The 27927-nt window shown below is 35.4% G+C and overlaps 1 protein-coding gene across 3 annotated transcripts in view; it reads right to left on the minus strand.

Moving 5' to 3' along the window:
- The window catches only part of MED13L (mediator complex subunit 13L), a 280163-nt gene that overhangs the window by 218407 nt on the left and 33829 nt on the right, over positions 1-27927 (minus strand). The gene's annotated exons all lie outside the window — the stretch shown is intronic.

Here is a 27927-nt window from a genome sequence, read left to right on the forward strand (position 1 = left end):
CTGACATAAATCACACCAATGTTTTCTTAACATTAGTCTTCCAAGGCAACAGAAATAAAAACAAAAATAAACAAATAGGTAATCAAATTTACAACCTTTTTCACAACAAAGGAAACCATAAACAAAATGAAAGACAACCAACAGAATGGGAGAAAATACTTGCAAACAATGGCAACTACCAAGAGCTTAATTTCCCAAATATACAATACAAAGGGCTCATACAACTGGACGACAACAACAAAAACAACCTCATCAAAAAAGAAGACAGAAGACCTAAACAGACATTTCTCCAAAAAAGAAATAGAGATGGCCAATAGGCCCATGAAAAGATGCTCAACACTACTAATCATTAGAGAAATGCTAATCAAAACTACAATGAAATATCACCTCACGCTGGCCAAAATGACCATAATTTTAAAATCTACAAATAACAAATGCTGGAGAGGGTGAGGAGAAAAGGAAACCCTCCTATACTCCTGGTAGGGATGTAAATTGGTGCATCCCCTATTGAAAACAGTATGGAGGTTCCCCAGAAAACTAAAAAGAGAATTATCATATGATCCAGCAATCCCACTCCTGATCATCATGTGTGTGCACTCAGTTGCATCTGACTCTGTGACCCCATGGCCTATAGATCACCAGGCTCCTCTGTCCATGGGATTTCCCAGGCAAGATTACTAGAATGGGTTGCCCTTTCCTTCTCCAGAGAATCTTCCTGACCCAGGGATCAAACCTGCTTCTCCTCCACTGGCAGATGTGTTACTACTGAGCCACCATGGACTACTACTCAGCCATAAAAAAGAATGAAATAATGCCATCTGCAGCAACCTGGATGCAGCTAGAGATTATTATACTAAGTGAAGCTAGAAAGAGACAAATATTGTATGGCATCACTTATGTGTGACGCAAATGGAACCTAACGATGAAATAGAAACAGAATCAGGACACAGAAAATAGACTGTTAGTTGCCAATGGAATGAGCTGTGGGAGAGCGATGGACTAAGAGTTTGGGACTACAGATGCAAACTAGTACACACAGGATTGATAAACAAGCTCCTACTGTACAGCACAGGGAACTAGATTCAATATCCTGTGATAAACCATACTGGAAAAGAATATGAAAAAGAATGTATGTATAACTGAGTTGCTCTGCTGTACAGCAGAAACACAACACTGTAATTCAACTACACTTCAATAAAAATAAATTTAAAACAAATAAACTGCCTGAAGCTATGATGCCCAAGGAACCTCTTAATCTCCCCTAACAACCACCAATCCTTAACCACCCCACAGGCTCAAGCTTTCCTTAAAAGACAATTTTAATGCTTTGCTGCTGCTAAGTCACTTCAGTCATGTCCAACTCTGTGTGACTCCATAGACGGCAGCCCACCAGGCTCCCCCATCCCTGGGATTCTCCAGGCAAGAACACTGGAGTGGGTTGCCATTTCCTTCTCCAATGCATGAAAGTGAAAAGTGAAACTGAAGTCGCTCAGTCGTGTTCGACCCTCAGTGACCCCATGGACTGCAGCCCACCAATCAGGCTCCTCCTCCACCAAAATCCCTCCATGGGATTTTCCAGGCAAGAGTACTGGAGTGGGGTGCCATTGCCTTCTCCGATGCTTTAGGAAAATTTAAATTCTTTCTCACAAAAGGCATGGCAGTAAACACAAGAGTTCTAAAAAATGTAAAAACATCTGGCAAAAGAAGAACAGAAGAAAGAAATTACAAAGATTTACAAAAGCACTGCTGTTCAGGACCCAATGCTAAACATACCTGGAAACCAGAGCAATGAACTTTGCTAAAACTTTTCAGATCTGATTCATGACTGCTTTCCACAGAAATCTATGTAGAACCTGTAGCCTGAGTTTCCTCACCTGCTAAGTCGTATGTATGTCTAGGGGATGGGAGTGAGTATGCACTGAAATCAGCAGCTTTCAAAACATGTTCCTCCGAACTCTCAGGTCCTGTGAAACTGCCTCACAGGTCTCAGGACAAATGTCTTCACACCACCTTCAAGCAGGCAACCCAGTTGTATTGCTTTATGGTATGATCTGGTTTTACATTAAGGAAAAATCACGTAAGGATTCCATGTAAGATTCTTACAACTAAATTCTGATTATAAATGTTGGCAAGTGATACACAAAATAAATGATTCTTAAAGCTCTGACACTCTATGATTTGATGGCTATCATTTTGAAATGGAATTTAACAGTAAAATGCGATTTGCTTTACAGAAACTTGCTTGTGCTACAGATTCAATGACAGATTACATCTATTTAATACTATATTTATCCCCACCTCAGGACAAAGGTAACATCTAAAATGTTATCTTCATGAAGTTTTAGAGGGAAATACCAGAAAACTGACAAGAAAGTCAGATACAGAAATGCATGTAGCTTAATTCATCCACGTCTCTTGTAAGAACTTTAATGTGATTACATTCATAAATCCCTGCAATTCAATTACTGCTAAACTTAGTGTTAACTTACAAATGAGTTGCTTTAAATTTCTTCAAAGAAAACCCACATATGAAAGGAAGAATATACAGAAATTCCCTGGCACTGACAGATTTAAAGTTTTTTGTTTCAACTAGTCAAGAGGCAAAGGAAGGGCCACCGTCATGTAGTAAACTGCATTTTGCAAAGGCTAGACTGTGAACTGCTGGCACAGTGAGACTGGTGAAAGGGAGCAGTCATTTCACTTGCAAACAAGCTTCACTAGTGGACTGTTTATGATTTTTTTTGCTATTGTTTATTTCCTTCTACCTGTTGTCAGAAATACAGTAACTTTCCTGAAGCTATTGTTTTAAAAGTTGCTTTTTTGTTTTAATCAAAAACAGACACAAAAATAAAAACCAGCCAATTGCTAGAGCTGGTGGTAGATGTGAAGAGGTCCAAGGAATGACTAGGGTTAGCCAAAAATACAAGAGGAGGAAAGACTCAGACTTAGGAAGTGAACCAGTGACCCACAGGCTCAGTTAGAAATAAGAAAAAGCCATCTGCAGGAGTATTTTTGGTGAGTGGACCAGGCAGGACAAAAATTATATTTTATGGAGGAAAATTCTATGTCATAATGGTATATTAAAAAAAAAAAAAAAAAGTAGGGCTTTTTTTTGAAGAAGACTTCAAGATGTACCTCTCTCAAATAGATTTTATGGACCACAATCTTAAAATCTGTCTACTTTGACAGAGAAGAGAACTTAACAGAAACTAACTTAGCATAAAACCCTAGTGATTTGGACCAGCTGTTCAAGAGTCACGAGCAGCCAGATGTAAAGTGAATTGCTGCACTCTGCTATCACCTGCAATAAGGACCTGAAAGGGCCTTCCTGATGAGGAAAGACTGCTGTCTCAGGAGCCATGCTGCAGACGGCTCAAACCAGCTCTCCTGGTAGACCTCTTTTTCAGTGTAGATGGATGTTCTGAGTCCCAAATGAAAACATGTAGCCAAAAACCTTGTCTCTAGTATGTGTCCTGGAGTCTGACTGCTGCCATAACTTTTAACATAGAACCCTGCTGCATTCCCCACTAAATGCTCTCCTAGTTACAACCCATTTCTTTCCATCTTACTTTCCACTACGTATATCTTTCTTTGGTCCACCCCTTCTTTGTTTTAACCCACTGTATTTCCTATACCTGGCTGCTGCTCTTAATCCCAAACTTCCCTCGTCTTGTGTGTGTGGATCCCAGCTTGCTATCTTACTTTCATAAACTAATCCAGTCAGGGTCCAAGACAAATTGGCAGCAGACAAGACATGATCCCTTTCGGAATATATGAAAGGGCTAAGATGAAAGAATAGGCATAACGTCATTGACAAGAGAAAGGAACGGTGTGCACTAACGTGGTGATCACAGCTGGTGCTCACTCACAAACACCAGTTCCTTGCCGTCTCCTCTCATGGTGACCCTAGGACACTGTCCAGGATTGGAAAGGGACAGCCCTCACTCTCAACAGCACGTGGCCTCCAACAATAGCCCAGTCACAAAAAGGACCCAGAAGCCATCTCGCACAGGCTTTTACTGACTGAAAATAAGACAAGCAACATCAAGAAGGATGACAACTGCAACTGACTGAAACAATCTGTTTAAATCCTTGAGTTAAAAACATTCAAAAATAAAAACTCACAGGTCAGTTCCTGAAGAACAGTTGACTATCCCTCCTTAAACTAAAGAATTTTCTTCAAATACTAGTCATATTACCCCTGCCGTTTCAGTAATAACTCTAATAAGATTTAAATGTTCTATTCATAGGGAAATGGAAGCAAAACTAATCTGCATACTCTGCATGAAGAGTAAAGCAACAGAAAAAAAACAAAAAGAAGAAATAGCATTATCTGGTCAAAGCCGTGATATAAAAGATGGAAATGTTAAACCCCTCTCCCTCCACAAGAGTCACAATGTGTATTTTATGCATCCCAATCAGCATTTTTGTATATATATGTCCTGACTTTTAAATCTATGCAAGAATCATCAATGATTGAGTAGAGTTCTGAGAATCTCATGGTTTTTTAAATTGCCAACACTTTAGGTACCTATTACCAGCGGACTTTAAATACTGCAAGGATACAGAGCGGACAAGACTTGGAAGTTTCTGATTCTAGAGGATAAATTACAAACCAAGGAGATAAACTACTATGTTCAACATCATTTAATAACTTCTATTTTGGACTAAACCAGAACCCTAAGGCCACACTGAGGAAATATTTTTAAACTGTCCCCAGAAAAATCACACAAGCTAGAGTTTATTCCTCTTGAACTTTATGGTTTTGCTTTAAAAAAAAAAAAAAAAAAAAAAACTACTACAAAAACTGTGCCACATTATTGACCTCAGGACATTTCTGATGCCTTGTCTAGCTACAACCAAGACCATCTCACACTTTTTTCAAACTGTGACTCAAAGGAAAAAAAAATCACTCTTTACTCAGTTTACATAACTGGAGTTATCCTCTACCATGCTTTCCTTCCTAAGTATTTGTCTTAATATTCCTCATTGCTTCCTATCAACTGCTGAGCAAGTAGTCAGATAACTATTAGGGCCAACCTCCTACCACAGTGAGGTTTGTTCCAGACCTACTTACATGGTCCCAAAGCCAAAATAAAACCAAGATAATACTTCCTCAAATGATACAGAGTCCTCCAACTGTGGTAAGCCCTGAAGATTTTCAAGCGGTTCTACTATAATCTGGGCTCTTAATGCTAATAACACTTTACCATGGAATAACCAAAATGATGGCTCCTCCTGAAATACTCTTCTAAAAAAACACTAGGAAAGTTAAAACAATTCTAAAAACTCTAAAAAAGTTAACTATTTTTCCCCTAAATTTCTCTAATGTTTTGGGCAGTCAACTGCCACAAACTACACTAAGCCAATTTGAGTGAAGAAAAATTCAACTGCTTTTCCTTCCCATTTCAACTTACATACTACATGAGATACAGCAGCTTGGGAGGGAGGGCAGGCAGGTTCAGACTAGAGAATAAGGCTTTTAAGTATGATGAGTTAGCAGAGGCACCTCAAAATGAATTCCAATCACCCCAAAAGCAGACAGACATTCTCTAAAAGACACTCAAAGGATCAGAATCTTCAGCGAAATCATTTAAGGACAGAGTGAAAGCGAGACTGTACATGGGGGTCTTCAGCTACACAGAAGGACAGGAGACTGCTTTGAAATACTGCCACATTTACATTCTCAAGCAAGTCAGAAAAATTACAAAGCACACGGGATGAATAACACTCTTACTTCTCCCAAACCTCTGAGGGCATTTAATCAATGCTTTTTGAGTGAATTGCCTTCTTTTATGCAAAAGCTGAAATAAGGTGGCCAACAGGGTGGCCACAGAGGGCAACTAAGCACGTACCACAGCTCCTTAAATTTCTTTCTACCATTTCTCCAACACAGAATAAACATCCCCAAATCAGTCTTAGAAGGTTACCAACATATACTCACATAACATTTCTGTAACGGTATAGTTTAGCCCTAAAGTGTAACCACAGGTCTTTCTGGGAAAATGTGTACGTTCTGTACAGCACCTGATATTCTGTTCACAAAGGGACAACGAAAAAGCCACCAAAGATTCTAAAATCCGAAACTGGCACAATTGTATCTACCACATTTATATCTGCCCACAAGCAGAAATGCACAAAAATAAGCCTCCATAAATCATGCCTGGGTTTAGGAAAAATGTAAACTGGCAAGATCACAAAGAAAGAAACCTCTAACTAAAGCTAATGCAAATGGAGAGGCATTTATAAATGAAAGCTCATCAGGAGATCAAGATAAATCATGTGAAAAGGAGATGCTGAAAAGCACTGTTAGGTTTACCACCTGAAGCTGTCAACTTGAAGAGCCTAGGAAAATCATCAAGAAAACTAATTCCCTGCATAGTAAATAAGCTCAACACCATTTCAAAAAGGAAGTAAGGGAAGAAAGAGAAGGACAGAAGAAGTTTTCCTTAAGTCCTCCCAGGCCAAGGGACTTAAGGAAAACTTCCGGACACTCTTATTAAAACTCCCAGGCAGATGAGGAAAAACTTTCTACCACATTCCTGCTCACTGGTCTTCTGTAAGAACAACTTTAGTGCCTCCTCAAGGTGCTATTTCTGCCCTTTCCAACCACTGCTGGTTTTCCCCCATAGCAGAACTGCTAATCAAACCTTCCATAGAGATGAAAAGGTCTCCACTATCCAACAGGGTGGCCATGTAGGACAACTAAGCACCTGTAATGTGTCATGTGACAGAGGATCTGAGTTTTTCATTTTATTTAATATTAATTTAAATTAAACAGTCACAGGTGAAGTGGCTGCCATGCCAAATAATGCAACTCCAGAGTCAAAGTAATTTGATACTTTATTGTTGAAAAAAGTTTTACTGATAAAAATGTACCTTTTAAGGTGGCTGATCGATTCAAAAAGGTGTATAAACTCAGGGGAAAAAAAAATTTTTTTTTCTTGAATACATTCCTGTACATATCAGTCACACAGGGTCCTCTCTACTGAAAGGCAGGCATATTCCAAAACTGCTCTATTTATACTTTAAGACAGCCAAATTTTGGAGTTAGGAATAATTTTTATGACATGCACGAAAGGTAAGTAACAGAAGAAATACAGTACAAAAATAAACCTAGAAAGTTCCAAAATTTTTCTTAGTTTAACCTTTTTAAAAATAAAAGTAGCAGGAATTCCCTGACAGTCCAGTGGCTGGGACTCAACACTTCCTGCCAGGGGCGGGATCGGGCAGGGTTTAATTCCAGGTGGGAAAACTAAGATCCCCTAAGCCGTGGTGCAGCCAAAAAAAAGTAGCTACTTATCACAGGTCCCAAACTACTAATCACTACATCCCTATTAAAAAGTTTCTTTCTCAATTACTACTGTATCATATTTAAATCTTACATGTATCATATTTTAACCTTTGATTACATTCAATTTTAAAACTTCGTTATCCATGACTGTGTTAGGTAGCATTTCCTAAGAATAATGTGACATATTCTTATAAAGCAACATGAAAACAGGACTATAGTAGCTCAATAAATAATTACTGAAATAAGTTAAAATAATGAAAAACAGCCTTTTAAAATGCTAAGTATATATGTACCATTTTCCCTGAGGAAGCCAAATCTACTAATCATATTATACCTCTGTAATTAAATCTTAAAGTTTGCAAATAACCTCCTCTTAGAAACCCATGAGATTAAGCTGCTAATTGTTTAATAATGATATTAAGTTAATTTTTATAAATTATTAAAATTGATACTATTATTACTTCCCTACTTGAATAAATATAACTCAAGAAGAATACATTTTGTCATGGGAAACCATCAAAACTTCTAAGAACCAGAGAATCTGACCCCACAATTTTCTGGTCTTTTCAGCAGAGTGTACTATGATGCTATTTCTTATAACTTGGTTTTTCTACTAGAAAGAGATTTTTTAAGCCGAACAATTACAGATAGTTAAAATTATTCCATAAATATAGTACATATGGAGCATGTTAAACAAAATCTAGTTTTCCAATTTAACATGGTATTCAAACTTCACTTCCTGCAGCTCATATAGCCAAAACAAACACACATACACACAACTTTAACCAGCCTAAGCAAAACACATGTACAGAAAACAAAATCAAATATGTTCTGCCCTAATGATCAAATTATACTTTAAAAAAAGGCTTTCTATAATATCAGGAAACTCAAGTGATTCCTAAAAATACATAGTTCTTATAGACAACGAAACTACTGCAGAAAGGACACTGAGAGAATTACAACATACATTATCACCTTCCTTTTGAAACTAAAAATCCCAGTACAATCTCAGAAAGTCAAGAGTAACGCTCAAGGCAACTCCTTGACATGCTGCCATTAGATCAAGTAGACTGTCTTCTGAGATGTTGCTATGGCAATCAGCGATGGCTATCCTAAAAAGAAAAAAGCAACTACCACCGTTAATTATAGTCTCAATACTAGCATCCAAAAACAAATCCAATACTGGAAGAAAAAGCATGTTGTAAATGAAGCACAAAGCCCACTGTTCCCATCATTTGTGTGGCCTGATGAACTTTTACAGTTTAAATTTTACTTTTCAATAAACCAAGTAGGTTTTCTTCCCAGCAATTAATTCCCCTTCACAAGGATGCAGGGACCAATGGACTGAGAGATGGACAGCAAAAGAGGAGGAAAGGGAGACCTCCCAGCTATATAAAAACAACCTCTGCTTCCAAATCAAAGGCAAAAGCAAGTATGGGAGGCAAATATTTTAGAACTAAAAAATAAACACTAAAATTATTTGCAAGTTTCTCCTGGAGTACAGGTTATTTTCCCTAACATTTTGCAACTATTCTTCCAAATTCCTAAATTTGATGCTTCTGATTTATTTGTACATAATGATCACTACCAAACAAAAGATCCTTTATTTCAAAGGGTACTGGTGAAGACTAAATTTAGTTACAAGGTAGAAAAAGCCAAGAAAAGCTCATTAGCCCAGAATTTAAAGTTTGTATCTAGGAAACAAAGCATTACATCCATCCTGTATAGTTCCATCGGTTACCCCTGCCCCACCTCAACACCCCTTAAGGGCAAACAAAAACAAAACCTGAGGTATCTTTTATGTCACAGAGTAAAATGTAGGATTCCTTAGTGATGTGAACAACTCTACTAGAGACAAAGTTCTGATTTCCCCGCCCCCGAATCAACAGATCAGGTTAAATAACAACTACATAATATAATATCCTCCTGCCAGTATGTTGCAGTCATGGTAACAACACAACAGCAAAATACTAAGCTGTTTCTTTCCCATCTGACTCATCTTGTTATGTAATAACTCAATTCTGAGAGTCAAGAGCCATTTAATGAAACTGGAATTACTTACAAAGAAGCCATCTATCTTCTCTTAAGACTGTCAAATGATCTTAAAAAAAAAAAAAAACCAAGGGAAAAGGAAAAATAGCTTTGCAATATCTATTTCAAAGGTGTGAAGCTAGATCAAATATTTTCAAAATATTAACTAAAAACTGAACCCCAAATCAAAATTTCAATATTTATATTTGTCCCAAATCTGGATTAAATGTAAGTAGTACTAAAATTTCCCCCTATTCAGGCATCCACAATATCTAAGGAAAACATGGTTTCCAGAAACAGTTTCTTTCTCTTGGTTTCCTATCAAACAACTTAAATAGGCATAAGTAAAAATGGTTAGCTCAAATCACTTTATTCAATTTGTGAAAAAAGTAAATACAACAGCCCAGTTCATATTATATCTAAAACCTTTGGAGGGAAAAAAAAAAAACCACACACAACTTTTAATCTAACTCATTGTGATTTCTATAAAGTGACCCCAAAGTATACTTGGTTAGCTTAGCTCTGCACTACTTTATCACCAAAAAATATCCTCATACATAATAATTTTTGCTGCCCAATAGATAATGTCTTTATTGGACTGACCAACTATATTTAGGCTGCCTCATTTGAAAATGTATACCCACCAATCTAGCCTCATAAAACTATCAAATAGTGTATCCTAATATTTCAGGGGCACTCTTAATTTTACAAATTATCAAAATCTACATAAAAATTTCAAAGGGTATCATTATATATGTACAAACTGAATAATAAATTAATTTTTTAAGTGTGCCAATAAAAACATTTCAGGGGCAGGGGGTGGTTTAAAATATTTTATTTTTCCTTTAGCTATGCTCAATAGTATATTATAATACAATCTTTGTTCTCTTTCACCCACAAATGATGTTGTCTATGAAAATCAATACTGCTTCGTTCTTTCAGAAATGACAAAATCATGTTTACAGGCTCTTCTTCTCAGCAGTCTTACAGAAATCTGTCACCTTGCATTCCATATAACTCCCAGTGGCTTTGCCCGTTGTCTAAGAGATGAAGCCAAGGAAGCCTCGCACAATCTGATTCCTATCTATCTTCCAGCCTCAACCACCCTCCCCTATCCAGTCACCTCTTCTACCACATATTCTACAAGCCCTGAACATTTGCGGTTAACTCAACCTCAATTCAACTTCTCCTGCCCTGTTAAAATACAAAAACTTAAAGAGTGCTGAGATCATATCTCACTTTTAGATCCACAATGCTTAACTAAGTATTTAGCAGAGAGGAACAAATCAACAAATTAAAACACACATAAATTCAATATTAAGAAATCAAAAAGCCAGATTAAAATACACAAAAATGCTATTTAATGGCTCTTGGATATCACCAAGGATGATGGAACAGACTCCTAATATTCTCCTTGCCACCAACTTCCTTGCTCCAATTTATGTAACACATTGCAGTCAGATTAATCCTTCTAACTGCTCTGCATTCTGAAGAGATCCTGCTAATGGTCTACTGAATGGTGCTAATTGCCTTAACCCACTATTCAAGGTCCCCTATTATTTGAACTACCTTTCCAACCTTATTTCTTGCTCTTTTCCTTATCACTCCCTTCTCAATCAGTTCAGTTCAGTTCAGTCACTCAGTCGTGTCTGACTCTTTGCGACCCCATGGACTGTAGCACACCAGGCTTCCCTGTCCATCACCAACTCCTGGAGCTTGCTCAAACTCATGTCCATCAAGCTGGTGATGCCATCCAACCATCTTATCCTATGTCGTCACCTTCTCCTCCTGCCCTCAATCTTTCCCAGCATCAGGGTCTTTTCCAATCAGTCAGTTCTTCTCAACAGCCAAGCTGAAATTCCAGCTATGACCAAAACTTCTCTACTGTGCTTTTGTCCTTGGTTAATCACTTTCACTAGATTAGCTTCTCTTCTTCCAGCCCCTGAAAGGCACATGTCCAAAATCAACTTTCTAAAACGTTTTTTTTTTTTAACTGGTCAACGTAAGTAGCACACAGCCATGAATCCATCCTCTTGCATTCCATACTCAACAAACATCCCATTCAATTTAAGAGAATTACAGCTGGTAGCTTGAGAGACAATAACAGTAGCAAAGACCAACATGCTATTTCTATATCTGATTTCACACTGAAAATCCCCAATAAAGATGTACCTAACTAGCAAGGACATATGGTATGTGGAATACATAAAAACATGTCATAAATAATATATGACAGCAAAGTTGATAATAAGGACAGGAAACTTTCGGCAAAATCCCGTTCGTCTTCCACATGAAGAAAGTTTTAATATTCTGACATTTTTAACAAACCTAGCAACTTGGGAAGTCTTAACCTTTAGCTTTACAGAATATTCATTGAAGACACTCATTCAATTGGCTTGAAATGTCTTCTCTCACCCTCTGAAAGTTGTTACAATCCAAAAAGACACTGCAACATATGAACAAGTCTAAGAAGCTGCTTGGGCACCCATCTATCTAGATAAAAATATAACAACCTATGTAGGAAAGAAGCAGGAACCCAGTGAGAGAAGTTGAGTTTTTACAACCTTCTGTCTTTTGCTATTAAATAAGCAACACAGAAAGACAATTCGGGAATGTAGGAGAAGATAAATAACTAAGCAACTTTTTAACTGCAAATCCAGCTGTCTTGAATCCTAACTACACATCTCTTGAGTTTCAAACATAAAATCAGTCAAGTTTTACCACCCTGCTCCCACAGGGAAAAAAAACTTCATGTCTAGCTTATCTTTCTATCATCTCAAGATAATAGCATCCTACAAAAGAACTGCCTAAACATTTTTAACAGAAGAAACAAATCCCTTATGTCACAAGAGGAACAGGACACTTGGAGGAGGAAAAGAACATGAACAGAGCAGAAGTACTACCCATATCAGAGCATTTATAACACTGTACTGAGTACTTATCTAACTGTCCCACAAAGAATAAATCTGAGAGATCAAGAAGTGAGTTGTTCAGCTTACCAGTGAATGCCAAATATCTAGCACATTATCTGGCCCATGTTCATACATGAAGATTGAACAAACAAAAAGCAAGAGTAAAGAAAACCCACTCAAACCTCATGAGTTCCTGAGAATTGTATCAAAATAAGATGATCTAAACTCAAATTTTCATTAATTAAATTCTTGGAAAATGAACAACAAATTATGTATGTATGGAAGGCAATAACCATGTCATCCCCAGCACACAGGACAGTACCGAGCACTCAACAAATGTTTGTTGAAATGAATTCCATACTTTCCTCCTCCTCCAAGTATAAGAAATATAAAGAGATTTACTAAAATAACTATCTAATTAGCCTTTTTATAATTGAATCTTTGCTGGGTCATTTTAGGAGATACATAATTTTATTTTAATCCAGTGGTATATGGTGATCAAATTTACCTCAAATAACACTTTTTTTTTAAAAGCTAAAATAAAAGAATAAAAGATGGGATTTTACTTTTTTTCCTAACTTTCCTTAATAGTGCCCTTGATCTTAACCTGAATCTATTCTATAAGCTAAAAAAGTCTCTTTAAATCTATTATTCAGTACATTGGGCAATTACTATCCACTCAATATTACTTCCCTGGTGGCTCAGACAGTAAAGCCACAATGTCTGCCTACAATGTGGGAGACTCCGGTTCTATCCCTGGTTTAGGAAGATCCTCTGGAGAAGGAAATGGCAACCCACTCCAGTACTCTTGCCTGGAAAATCCCATGGACAGAGGAGCGTGGTAGGCTACAATCCATGGGGTCCCAAAGAGTTGGACACGACTGAGCTATTGAACTGAACTGAACTGAACTGAAATATAACCAAGTCAGGATTAGTTTTTACTCTGCTCAAAATATCAGGCACTTGAAGACAGACAACTCCTGCAATGCCAACAATTATAATCATGTCAACTAGCCAACATTTATAACAAAAACATGCTTTTTATATCCAACAGGCCTTTATCCTAACTCTGGAATTCACCGTTTGGTACTCTGTGTACTTTCTGGCATTTTCCAGAAATTCAGTCTCCAGAAAACAGTTTCATACTTAACACACCAGGATTTTTTTTTATGACATTAACACCACACTTCTGAGAAAATAATGAAGTTGTTAAACACTCTCTAATATCAAATTTCTTCTCTAAATAACCCAAGACAAAATTCAGTGGAGTACTTACCAACATTTTGCAAAGCAGTTAAAACTAGCAGTTAAATATTCTAATGCTGGTTTTAGCAAAGAACTGACTACATTTAGAATTCAATGGTAATTTTAATTTTCTTCACTACTTTCAGAAATCAAAAAGCCCACAAAGGATGACTTTAAAGACTTTCTTAATTATAAAAGGAACACAAATGAGTTGGATAGATAATTTTTAAATGATCGAAACAAATGTATACCTCAAGAATTTACATCATAGTTCTTATAAGTTAGAAAGAAAGTATCATTGGATACTTAAAGCATAATAGTTAATTCCATACATTTTAGTTAACTCAAAATATTCTGGAAGAATATTAATAATAAGAGATGGAATTTATTCTTTTCCTATATATAACTGTACTGGTTTTTAATTTATATTGAATTTTAAAAATATATAATCAAGGAAAATGAAATAAAACATTTAAACATGAAAAATGAAACTTAAATTATATTTATGTTATTAATGTAGTACATATTTCTGCCACATTATAAACTTAAGATAGATCAGCATTACAAATATAAAAATGATTAAATAAATTTATTTCAGAAGAAAATAAATTCTACACCCAACTCATTCATTTCATGAACCTTTAAATGATCTTTAGCACTTCTTAAAGAGAAATATATAAATATGCAGATTGATTCATTTTTATGTTCATAATGTGACCCAATTAAAATCCCAAGATAGCCAACAAACCAAACTTTCAAAAGCATTTATCTACTGTACATCAATTGTAGTTTAAATTCTGTAATTTCACATTACATCATTTCCAAGGCAAAATAATTTTAAGAACAAAATGTTAACAGCAAAATTGAACCACAGTTATTCAAGAAATACTCAACCTTCTAAGGCCTAAAGATTGGATTCCAGAAAACTCTTGTTAAATTAAGTTCAGCTGCCAAACATCTTTTCATGTGAAACATCACAAATACCTGTAAAGCCACCTATGTAGACTAAAACTATAATATATGGATTAACTTTGCTGTGTTAGTGCTGTTATAAACTGATGAATCTTTTCACAAAACACATATTCAATAATCATAAAAATCTGAATTATTGTTCCAATGAATATTTTTCCAAACTCTATTTTCTTCTACTAGAGACTTTCAAGAGAAAACTACGAACTCATTATTTACAAAGGTGACTTCCGTATTTCCCACTTCTTTCAGCAGGACACCTAAATACACAGATTGATTAAAGCAGACTATGACCAAAGGTTTTTTTGGTTTGATATACCTAGACTGCTGCTGCTGCTGCTAAGTCGATTCAGTCATGTCCGACTCTGTCCAACCCCACAGACGGGCAGCCCACCAGGCTCCCCTGTCCCTGGGATTCTCCAGGCAAGAACACTGGAGTGGGTTGCCATTTCCTTCTCCAATGAATGAAAGTGAAAAGTAAAAGTGAAGTTGCTCAGTCGTGTCTGACTCTTCGTGACCCCATGGACTGCAGCCTACCAGGTTTGTCCATCCATGGGATAGTCCAGACAAGAGGACTGGAGTGGGGTGCCATTGCCTTCTCTGATACCTAGACTGGCAGAGGTTAAATTTTATAGTCCATACACACAAGAGTTAATCAACCAAATAAGATGCCAGGTAAACTCTGGGGCACAACACTTAACCTTAGGAAAACTAAAAAGCTGGAAAAAGCTATGTAACTCTGCTATTTAAATAAAGCATCTCAACTACTAAACAACGGAACTAAAAAATTCAGTGGTTAGTTCACAGTCCCTATAGTGTTCAACTAGTTAAATTAACAGTCTCAAAATGGTAAAGACTGCTGTTTATTTCATAACTATTAAATCTGTTCCACATATTAAATAAAATTGAATTAAAAAAAAAGACAACGTATAAAAACATATCAACAAACTCTGAAATCTTTCCCTTAAATCATTCAAGTTAAGATATAAAAAGAATGAATGAATTCAGAATCATCTTCCACTGCAAGATTGATCATTAAGCACCCAGCATGATGCCTGGCACATAAACAAGTGAACTATAAATATTTGATTGTTGTCTGGTTCCTACTTTCAACATATAATTATTTCAAGCCATCATTTATTTTTGGTTTATTACTACTATAAAATTAGAAACAATAAGCATAAATAAAAACTACTCTGCAAATAAAAAAACAAAATGTGGAAAGAAAAATAGGCTTATTATGGCATGTAACATGAATCTGTAGTAATCCTTGTTAATCAAATATTCCTGCCAATTGTCTATATGCAACAGTCAATAAAAAGTCGAAAACACTCTGGTCAATAAATAATTCACATACACCATACACTTACCATAATTTTCAAGGATCAGATCACCATCCCTATTTAGAACAATATGGAATACAATTTTAATTTTTTTTTCTAAAATCCCTTCAGCACAGGCCTAAGTATTATCAACCATCCTTGTACTGTCAAACCCAAAAAAACAATTATGAGACAACTTTTTGAAAAATCAAATGGCTACATGTTAATTTAACTAAGATGACACAGACAATGTCAGGTGAAAAAGAATTCAAATTTTATCTACAGGCAGAAATTATGACCAAAACTATGAATTATAAAATAAGTTCATAAAGATTTAAATATTTTCAAAGCAGAGTTCATTAAAGGAAAAGTATGACTATGAAAAGCATTGATTTACACAGCACTTAAAATCTATGAACTTTCCCTAGTTGCTTCATGTTGTATCATAAAGTAAAGCTGTAATTCCCATAGTATAGACAAGAATAAGTCAAAGCAAATTTAAATGACTTGTCTCTAATGAGACAAGTATCACAAGAAGAGACAAGTTGTGAACATTCAAAATTTTTTTTAGTTTACTTATCATACTTACGGTCTCTACCTCTATAAAGATAAAAAATAATAAAAGAATGCTCAATTTCTTCCTGGCCTCTGCTACATTTTGGATATGTGCGAGTGAACAGGAGGGAGTAATTCACAACCCATGACCTATACTTCTGCTGAATGCCAGCTGAGCTAAGGTGACAAATGGAAACAGAGTTGTAATGGTTCCTAGCCAAGAAGGTGTGATTTGCTGAAGATGGAAGGGTTCTTCAAGCATTCTCTGTGAGACAGGGCTGCATTTCATGTGTGGTCAAATGGAATTTCAATTAACACAGGAAATGTAGGTATATATGCAAGTACATTTACAAGCATCTTTGGAGGGACAGATCAACTTTGTGAATAGTTTTCGAAAAATGCCATTTTAGAATTACAGAACTAATTAAGTAACAACTTGCTATCTCAAATGTTTAGAAAATAGAACCAAAAGGCTCTTTCTAACAAAAGAACAAAAGATATATATTGACACACACACACAAAGTCTGTCAAGGATTTCACTGAAAATGTTTGCCTAATAGTATACTAACTCATTTTATCATGTAGTCTATAGACATATTTAAAGAGGTCAGTAATTAAGGATTTCAGAGTGAGAAAGCTCAGTGAAAGCTTTCAATCTGATTCTATAGGAAAATATGCAGTTTACCAGTGAGCATCTCAGCCAAGCAATCTTAGCTAATGATTTCTACATAGCAAATATGAACTCTAAGATTGGGCTGGCGATTTATAACATAGAGAGGACAGCCAAGGTCATTCAATCTGTGACATAGTTATAAGTTAACAAGGCTTCTGACACATAAATATCATTAAGCACTTTAATCCAATAAACAGTGCTCTTCCAAAGCCCCTGTTCTACATGACACAAGCTTTTTTCCCACTGCCCAATACTTGCTATCTACGAATGAATAAAATAATTTATGGAAAATAATTCAATTCAATTAAGTTTAAAAAAACCTTTAAAATTAAACTATGAAAAGCAATAACTCCCCCCAAAAATGAAGAAAATTATACTACTGTCTTCTTAATTTGGACTTAAAAGAGAAATTAATGCAGCAAGAAAATCTTTCAAATGTGGTCATATACTTTCTTTACATGTCTTCTGCAAGAGCATGTTTTCCTATGTGATCCAGAATACTACAAGGACTTCATAGTGTGCAATGGTGCTAGACTGATAATCTTCATACAAACTTCTCTTGCACTCATTCATTTACTAATTAACTTATCCTCTAAATATGTGCCGGGAATTACGTTGGTCCTGAAGTTACAACAATGGGCAAAGTCAGATGCAGGTCTTACCCCCAGCACATTTCACAGCCTACAGGGAGCTTCCCATCTCATCCTATCCAAAAATTCCCCAAATCCCCAACTACCTATTAAGTCCAAACTCCTCAGCCTAGTATTTAAGCTCCATCACCATCAGGCACAAGCACGCAGTTTCAATCAACTTATCTTTAACTCTTTCCCCACAGATACTGCAAACTTTCCTACTCTGTATCTTTGCATGTGCAATTTCATATACCTGAAATGTTCTTGCCATGACACAGTCATATACCCAAATTCTACCCACTCTTTAAAGTTCAGCTTAAGAATCAATTGTTCCTCAAAGTGCTGCCTCTTTCCAAATAACTCCAATAAGACTGTGTGTGTTCCTCTCAGGACATTTGCAATAATGCTCTAGGTACATGTGTTGTGTCCCCTATTAAGAGTGTCTGTTTCTGAAGAACACAGTATGCTTCTGATTCATTTCATATTCTGTACAGCACCTAAAATAATGCAGACTCAATAAATATCTGCTGGCTAAATACATGGTGGTAACTCTAAATATTAAAGATCATTAAAGAGCAAAAATCCTTTACAAAGCTGAAAGGATGCTTTAAAAACATCCTTTTGTACGTTATTTTACTGCTGTTACAAAATACCATAAATTGAAACATGCGGGCAATTGAGCTGAATCAGTATTCCAGGACATCCGAGGAAGATATTCTTGCCCAAGTATATTCTACCTCATTGCCCAACCATGCTGTGCATCAAACTGATATCTGTGCACATCAGGACTAATCGCAGAGAGTGCTTCATTTAAGTCATTTAACCCTTTTATTGGTAAAATTTGCTTTGAAAAATTGTAAGTCACTCAGTCGTGTCCAACTCTTTGCGAGCCTATGGACTATAGCCCACCAGGCTCCTCTGTCAATGGGGATTCTCCAGGCCAGAAAACTGGAGTGGGCAGCCAGTCCCTTCTCCAAGGGATCTTCCCTACCCAAGGATCGAACCCAGGTCTCTGACACTGCAGGCGGATTCTTTACCATCTGAGTTACCAATGGCTTATGCTTATTAAGAATGGGTTTAAGGGCTCTGGCTATCTGAGTTCTGGTTAATGAAACCTTTTCTATAGCAACCAGGTATGTGTTCCAACCCCAGATGTGCTACTGGAATCAAGGGCTCCTCCTTGTTATACTCTTCATGAAACCAAGAAACAGCCTGATAAATGTCTCCATAAAAGTCACTGCCAACAAATGTTCCTTCCTTCCTAAACAGAGTTGCATGTAATTTGTCCAAGAATGCCAAGGCAGGCGCCCTTTCCATTATTAATATCTGCTAGGCTACTTTTAAAATAAGTTAAAAATACACTGCCTAAAACTGAACTGACAGTATCCAAATTTTTCTCCTTTAGACTAAATATATTTCAATGTGAATAATCTGCCCTCTTATAAATAGCAAACATCAAAGCTGCTTACATTTAAACAAGCCCAAGATTACCAGTGAAAAAATAATCTTAATGAAGAGACCTCATCTTGATGATGTTCACACTTTCCTTCTTCAGGCAGTCACTCTACAAATATTTACTTATCTCCAACTGAAGGCATAGAATAAGCCTTCAAGAAGATGAGCAAAAAGTCTTACCTCCCCCTAAGGCTAGTAGGCTAGTAAAGCCATAAATAAAGCTAATGTTTTAATGAAATATATTTTGCATATGACATTATATTAAATATGAGGAAGGGGTTTTTCATGACAAATCTGTGACTGCGCTACCTTTCAACTTACCACTGTATACACACAATCCTTTTCAACACAAAGCACTCTATCCAATTTTTAATCTTAATATTTAATTTGTTTTAAGTCAAGCCAGTTTTGCTGTATGATCAACTGCAAACCACAGGTATTATTCTACCACAACAGCATGGCAACTGGCTCATATTCAATTACACTATCACAGCACACACACACACACAAAACTAACTGTATGATCATGTGCCTACTGCAGAAGGCCTTTAAGCTCAATCCTAGGTGGGCCTCAAGAGGATAATGCTTATTCTGTTGAAGTTACAGACAAATCATAGTACAACAGAGCCAGGATCAAAACGAGACCCAACTATACCAAGAGTACATTTAATCAATATTGGGTTTATAAGAAATAGGTATGTGGCCCAGTACTTGTGGGAAATTGTACAGAAATATGTACACAGATGAAGCAGTAAAGAGAATTACTGAACACTTACTAGCCATAATGATATTCAATGAAAAACTCCTCAGGTAGCATCAGGACAATTTTAGGCATGAAATATTTAAAGCAACAGAATCCAATTTCATAATTCTCTAGTGCTTAAAACATTTCTAAACCTTTGAGATCTTTTGGGAGGAGGGAGGAAAGAAGCATATACTATGTGTTATTTCTGCCATTAAAACATTTTTTATACAGAACAAAAAATTTTAGCTCCTAACTGAATCATTTTGCTGTTCATCTGAAACACTGCAAATTAACTATATTCCAATATAAGATACAAATTCAATTTAATTTTTAAAAATACTAATAAATAAATAAAGTCAAAAAAACATAAGCCCTATGTCCAGAATTAAGCAAGTCAGTGCTCTATCTGTTAAGTTCAGAAAATAGATTTTATTAGATACATAGATAATAGAACTCTAATAGTTTATTTTAAATGATATGGTAGAAGTGAATTACTCTATGAGTAAATCACACAGTTTATGTTACATAGAGCTTTAGAGACAATAATGGTTTTAATTAAGGTATAAAGTATGGATCTGAGTTCCATTACAACTAGTGATATGACTAGGTCATGGACTTTTATAAGCATCCATTTCCCTGTGGGTGTGCTAACTTAAATGTATGAATGGACAGGACACTCAAGGAGTCCTCTCAATGATGAACCACGAAGATTCAGCCCCACTTTCTTCCTTCCTTTAAAAAACCTAGTTTTATTTTAGAGACTTCTAATTTTACCTTCTATATAAAACACTTCAAACGGTAAGACTGACTGAATATGTCAGCAAAGGATTTGCTTGTAAAGTGTGTAGCAAAAAGTGTTTTGTTCTCTAATGTGTAATTTCATATCTACATCACTCAATTTTAATCTCCAAATACGTATTTTTTCTTGAATTAATTAGGCCTTTAAATTAACTTTTTCTCCAATTTAGCACATTTTAATTTCTTAGATCAATCTCTCTGAACAAGAGATAAAGAAATTGCTTTACTGGACAAAGAAATCTTTATAGTACTTTAATGCATAGGAACCTATTTTAAATCTTAAAAGTATTCTATTAAAATAGAACAAGATTTTGAACTGTGTTCATCACTAAAACTACTTACGTATCAAGCAAAAAGAAAAAAACAAAAGCTGGAATACACCGAGAAAGTTTACCTACTTTTAGGTTAATTTGCAACCCTACTTGTGGTGGTGATTTTAACACCTCATTACTGGGGAGTTTTATTCAGGTTTACTTTATAGAGTAGGTAATTTTATATATAATGCTTATACATACTTACCAAAATATAAATCTACACACACACACACATACTCTGCAAATCAAATGATTTAACTTTTCCCTAAAGCAACCATCTTTAAAGTATAATTTTTCTTACCGTTTAATTTTCATATCATTAGAACATAAGTCCTTTACATGCTATTTCACTACAATCTCTATATAAATGTCTCATTTTTCATAGAAAAAACTAATTACATGGTTCAGTAAGTTGCCTGTGGTAACACATCGATTTTATTTACATTCAAAAATTAGACTTCAGCTTATTCTCTCAATTTCAAGCACATTTAGCTTAATAATTCTGTCTAATCCATTACATATTTTCCTATTCTTCATGTGAAAGAATTCTGAAATCTTAACCATCATTTTACAATATAAATTAATTGCTTACCAAAGTCTTAATAAGTATTTTACTTTCTCTTTTAAGAATAAAATGTATAATTTTCTATTAAATCTTTCAGTAATTACACATTAGAATCACTTGTATAATCATACAATGAAAACTATTACTATTTTATAGTTTTTTAGCAAGCTAATTCTTTCGAAACAAAACACAGTGAAAACAAGGAATACTTACTTTATAACTACTCAGAACTAGCTACCATTTACCACTCGGTTCATGTTTTCCATCAAAGTGTTTGCTTCTTTTGAAACATAAAGTATTTTTCTATTATCCTCCACAAAGCAAATATGAAAATTAAAGTAACATTTACTTTTCAGATACACTGTGTTAACAATCTCAAGAATTATTAGTGCCATGTAATGAAATCTCCATATAAATGTTGATACATAAAATATTAATATTAGAAATCTAGAATGTTGTAGAATGGTATAATTCACTTGTTTTCAAAAACATCAGATTTATACACTTGAAGAATAAATAAATGCAAACAATGTGAAAAAAGCTTTTTCAATCTAGCCAGAGATTAATTTTAATGAATCATAAATGAACTATCAATAATGACAAAACAGATATGAAAACAGAGTGGAAAGTCAGGGATCAGAAGAAATATCTTTGGAAGAAATTTTCAAACTAAATGACGTTTTACCTGATTTCATTCCTATTAATTTTATATGTAAAGGTGTCATTACGTTCAGAGAAAGCAATTCTTTTTCATTGCAACTGAGAATAAATCCATTTACAATGTTGACTAAAATTCATTTCATTTAGTCTAAGATAATCAGAAATCACCAAAACCCAACTGAAAATTCACACTGTTAAGATACACATACATAGTAATACATTCCTGTGTAGACATACTTCATTGTCTATGATTTTATGAAAATTCAATGCCAACACTTCTCTTTTTAGTATTCTAAGCAATAAGTGGCTATTAATTTTCAGAGTTTGGCTTGATCAACATAATTTGCCTTTGCGAGCTCTTGAATGTTTTTCATCCTTTCTTCTCTCCTCTGCCTGCCCCCCATCTTTCTCATGACTTCAGAACAATCTTCATTTGAACTTTTAACTGCTTTTGTAAAAGCAGATGATTCAAGAAGTATTCTGTTTTTAAACAGGCTCAGGTTCTTCCTCAAGCCAGAGTGAAAAGTTATGGGGGAAAATAACAACCACACTCTCAAAGTTTTGCCCCAAACTTAACAGTTACAAAAGTAGGAGGGCATCTTTACACTGGATATTTACACCTCACTGAGAATCAAAAACAGAAATAATAATGCCTTAACTAGGTTTAAGTCTTCTCACATCACCAAATAATTCAAAATTTCAAGTGTATTTATTACAAATCAACCTTATGAAAGGATAAACCATGCTATGTTAGAATCATTTAAGAGGTTTTTCATTCATTCATTCAATGAACGTTATTAAGCACATATACAACTAATCTGTGTAAGATACTTCTTCTGGACCAGGAGTTCTTTGGGTCAAGCCATCTCCAATCCCTAGAAGTCTGTGCTTGTTCTTTGTACGATTTTGGGACTCAAAGATTGCATGTCCTTTCCCATTACTGACTAACAGGCAATGAAATGACCAAACAATTGTGTTTATAAAATGATTCTGTTTGGTAAATAAGAAGTCAATTTAGCATAATATATTATTCTCTAAAAATCAAACTGAAAAATGTGGCAAAGAATTTAGTCAAGCAAAAACAGCCAAGTTATAATAAAATAAAACCGGCAAAAACTATCAATATAAAGTTCAGTACATAGTCATTGGTATTTTTTAATTTAAATCTGTATCCTAAACTAAAAACATTTAATAACTCAATTCAGAATAAAATAATATATTACAATATTATGGTCTTCCTGCCCATACTCAATATCTTATATATAATCTTTCTAATTATCTCTTTCTTGATCAGAAACCTGTAACAATTCCTCAAAATCTATCAGATTAAGTCCTTGCTTCAGTGAACTCCACACTATGGCCCACCTCCCCACTTTTTGTTTCCTCCAACTATCTCACTCATATCCCACATTCTGGGCAAGCCTGCCTCTTCCACAGTTCATTCACTGCCTGAAGGCCCATTTATAGAGGCTACTTTCTCTGACTAGGGCAAATTCCATTGCAACCTATGTAACAGATGTATCCTGTAAGACACCGCAAGCCTCACAGCCTCTGGGCTTCACCCCTATCTCCCTATCTCTTTCCCTGAAGTCACATCTGGTACTTCCGCGAGATCCCTAACTTAAACATTTGGAGCTTACTCCACTATATCATCATTATGGACTCATTTAGCTGCTTCCCCAGTAAGACTGTGAGCTCCTTAAAGACGAGGATTCATTTTTACACATCCAGGGCTGATCACAGCTCTTGCCTAATAGAGACTGAATAAACAGACCAGAAACCAAGGTTTCTCACTAGGACTCACAGTGTTCTTGTGAAAACTTTATAGAACACTTATTTATGCATTAGTCCTGGAATTGAGGGCTTCCCTGGTGGCTCAGACGGTAAAGAATCCGCCTGCAATGCAGGATACCTGGGTTCAATCCCTCGGCTGGGAAGATCCCCTGGAGGAGGACATGGCAACCCACTCCAGTATTCTTGCCTGGAGAATCCCATGGACAGAGGAGCCTGGCGGGCTACAGTCCATGAGGTCGCAAAGAGTTGGACACGAATAAGCGACTCAGCACAGCACACACCTGGAATTGAATGTTTGCTAATGTGGAAAACAGTCAATCTACTGTATTTCTCTTATATACTTACAGTGTTCCCTGCATTATACATATTTGTGTGCCTGTCTTATACCCTTTTCAGACTATAATTTATCAAGGGTAGAGATTTCAAAGCCCTATAATTGGACCTGCTGATACAGGTACTTAGAGATGGACACAAGGAAGGAAATACTTGTATATTCAGTATTCAGCCAGTGTCCTTCGATACCTCTATGTGGAAAAGGCAGTAAAGTTACAAATCTACATTACAGGGATCCAACAGAGTCAAATCTTAAAGTTCTGACCTCTTTATAACATAATTTAAGGTTTGTTATGAAATTCTGTTTACAGACTCTATCGAGACAAATTTCCTATGAATAGGAACATCTTCACTGCTCTCAAGCAGTTTACTATTCTCAGTTATTCGACATTAACAAACTCAAAAATGATTACTTCAATCTAAAAGTATACTTTAAAAAACTAGCATTTGACAAACATCAGCAAATACTGAATGTTATACCACATAGACCAACTGCCAAAATGTCTTCATTTTAACGTCTGAGTCAATCGCTGGTACTGAAGCAGCAGCAGCAGTCACAATTCTAGATTAGCTTGCTCTCTGTGCTGTTCTGAGTACTTAAACTTTTTTTATTCTTGTAACCCAGTTTAGAGTGAGGAAACTGAAGCACGAATAAGGTAAATAACTAGACCAAAGATACGGAGCAAGCAAGTCAATAAGCAGGGATTCAAACCCAAGCCTCTGAACCACTATGCTATACAATATAAACAACAACTCCCTGAACAAGAGCCCAAAAGTGTTTATCCGAGTGACAGGGACCAGTTATAAACGTATTTTAGTCTTCTCATCGACTATTTCATAGGTATTTTAAGCATTTGAACAAAAAATGTAATATAAAACTATGTGTAGCCTACAGGATTGTTCTCCTTCTGCATATACTTAAATACAATGCTTTGTGACATTTCTTAGTAGAATGCTATTTGGGCTTAACTGTAAAAACAAAGGTAAATGCCTAATAGCATAACTAAAAAGCATTTGAAAGGACAGTAAAATGTCCCTTAAAAATAGAGAATGCTACAAATAATGGTACCATTATCTTAATATTAAAGGACCCTGACAAAATTTACTTTAGTCAAAATGGAATCATTCTTACACATACTAGAGAATGAAACAGATTGCAAGTATCCTAAATTTGTGTGACTGCCATTACAATACTCCCCTGGTATCCTTTTTTCATGATTGCTCTACATGTCATATTCTCCCTCACTTGAAACAAAGCAGTCTTCATGTCACTCATTTTTCTAATTAAGTTTCCTATATTTCCTAATATTAGTTGAAACGTGAAACTACTCTTTGCAACCACTTTTACCTACAGAAAAGATCATTTGCCTTGATCTAATAACTTTCACACTTTCAACATATTAAAAAGAGTAGATGTACTTAACAAAGTTATGACTGTTTCATCACGCTAATGCTTCCCTGGTGACATACCAAAAAATAAACAGTTTACACTGTTTTCAGACTCAATAGGGAAGAAAATTAAAAGGCAATCATTCTCAGGCGAAAACATTCATAAGACACCGTTAAGTGAAAAGGGCTGAGTTAAAAAACAGTATGATACCACTTTCATTTATACACAGAAACACCAAACATTAAAACTCTGCTTTAGACTTCAGGATTCTTGTTTTTTTGTTTTCTTCCTTTGGCAGTTCTGTTTTCCTAACTTTCTAATTAAAGTGTAATATGTCTGTAATTTATAAAACGATCTAAAAGAATTTAATCTTAAATATTTACCACAAAAAACACTTAAAACATGAACAAATGTACATAGGCAATCTATAGCAACTATAAAATATTCAAACAGGCTACATCTTTTCGTTAACACAGTAACAAAATTCATGAGAAATAGCACAGTAACTTAGGAAGTTATTTCTAAAAAACACTAACCATGTGCCTTTTTGGTATGGATAAATAACTTTATACATCAACTAAATAAGCTTAAGTAACAGTTGGGCTTGGTTTCATCTTCATTATAAAATGAATATTTGTGTTGCTAACAGTAAAGACCAGACCAAAAAGTTAAAACATAAAGGATCAACAGGGAAAAAGAAAGAGAACGAGACTGAGTCAGAAACAATCACGGAAAATGAAGGGGAAAGAAATGGGAAAAAAAAAACAAAAAAAAAACTATATTCCTCTACCACATGTGCAAAATACTGTGAAAGAAGAAAAAGATATGCTTTGATACTTAAATGGACAAATATAAATGCTATCTTTTAGGAGGTATTTTATTTTAAAAACTCTGATTAAACAGAAACCAGATGTTTAAAACTAATTTTACCTGAGTTCACTGCAAACTACATGTAATAAGCTTTGAGATGTACATAATTCTGAGATTTTGCTGACTAACCAGCTAGGTAAGCAATCTTACCCAGAATAGACTCTTATATATATATAAACCAAATACTCTAAACTATGGGAGAAAGGTTTGAGCTGAACAAATGGACCATAAAGTAAACAGCTCAATTAGTCCACTGTGATTTACTGCCCTCTGGCTGTTGTGGCAGGAGATATCACAGATAAAAAAAGTGGCCTTAAAGAAAAGCGAGGAAGGTGTCAAGCAGAAGATGGCAGGAAATCCTTTAGGGAAATTTAGATGCTTTAAAATAGATCCTCAGATACATTAAAATTAGTTTTACTCCTTCCTATAAAAAAAATTAAATATACGCAGTAACAAAACATTTCAAACACTAACCAAAATTTTCCAACCACAAATTAATAAGAGTAATTTAGACATTATAACGGAGAAGGCAATGGCACCCCACTCCAGTACTCTTGCCTGGAAAATCCCATGGCTGGAGGAGCCTGGTGGGCTGCAGTCCATGGGGTCGCTAAGAGTCGGACACGACTGAGCGACTTCACTTTCACTTTTCACTTTCATGCATTGGAGAAGGAAACGGCAATCCACTCCAGTGTTCTTGGCTGGAGAATCCCAGGGACGGGGGAGCCTGGTGGGCTACCATCTATGGGGTCGCACAGAGTCGGACACGACTGAAGCGACTTAGCAGCAGCAGCAGCAGACATTATAAATGCTGGCTCTAGGAGACTAAGTCCAAAAGAGTTAATGACCTATCCGAACTAAAAGTCAGAATTAGCCCTGATTTAGAAAAATTCTTTAACATACTAGACAAAAACATTTAAGGAAAGAGGTAAAAAAGTTTTACTAGAAATTCAAAGAATATCAATAAAATTTCCTCTGGTTATAAATTGGTGGTAAATACAAAAAGTATCGATAGCTCAGAAAAATCAAAGTCTTATATTAATTCAAAATTTCCAGATATCAGAGGTAATCTGAAGTTAAACATTAGGCAGCATTAGAGCAAATAATTCCTGGAATCACCTACTTACATAAAAAGCAGGAACAAAACACAGGAAAACTTGCTACATCAAAACCAGAGTAGATTCTTTACGTAAATCTTTCTGTAAATATACTACGTAATGACACCTCATAGTTCTGTCCAATAAGGCTTGCACTAGGTTTCTATTATCACTTTACAATTTTCCACCAGAGTTCAGCTGGCAAAAACTGTAACAGCACGAGTCCAAAAAGAAAAAAAAAATTCTTTTCATTTCACTGACTTGCTAATAACT

This window comes from Bubalus bubalis, chromosome 17 (assembly GCF_019923935.1).
Source record: "Bubalus bubalis isolate 160015118507 breed Murrah chromosome 17, NDDB_SH_1, whole genome shotgun sequence".
Taxonomy (NCBI): domain Eukaryota; kingdom Metazoa; phylum Chordata; class Mammalia; order Artiodactyla; family Bovidae; genus Bubalus; species Bubalus bubalis.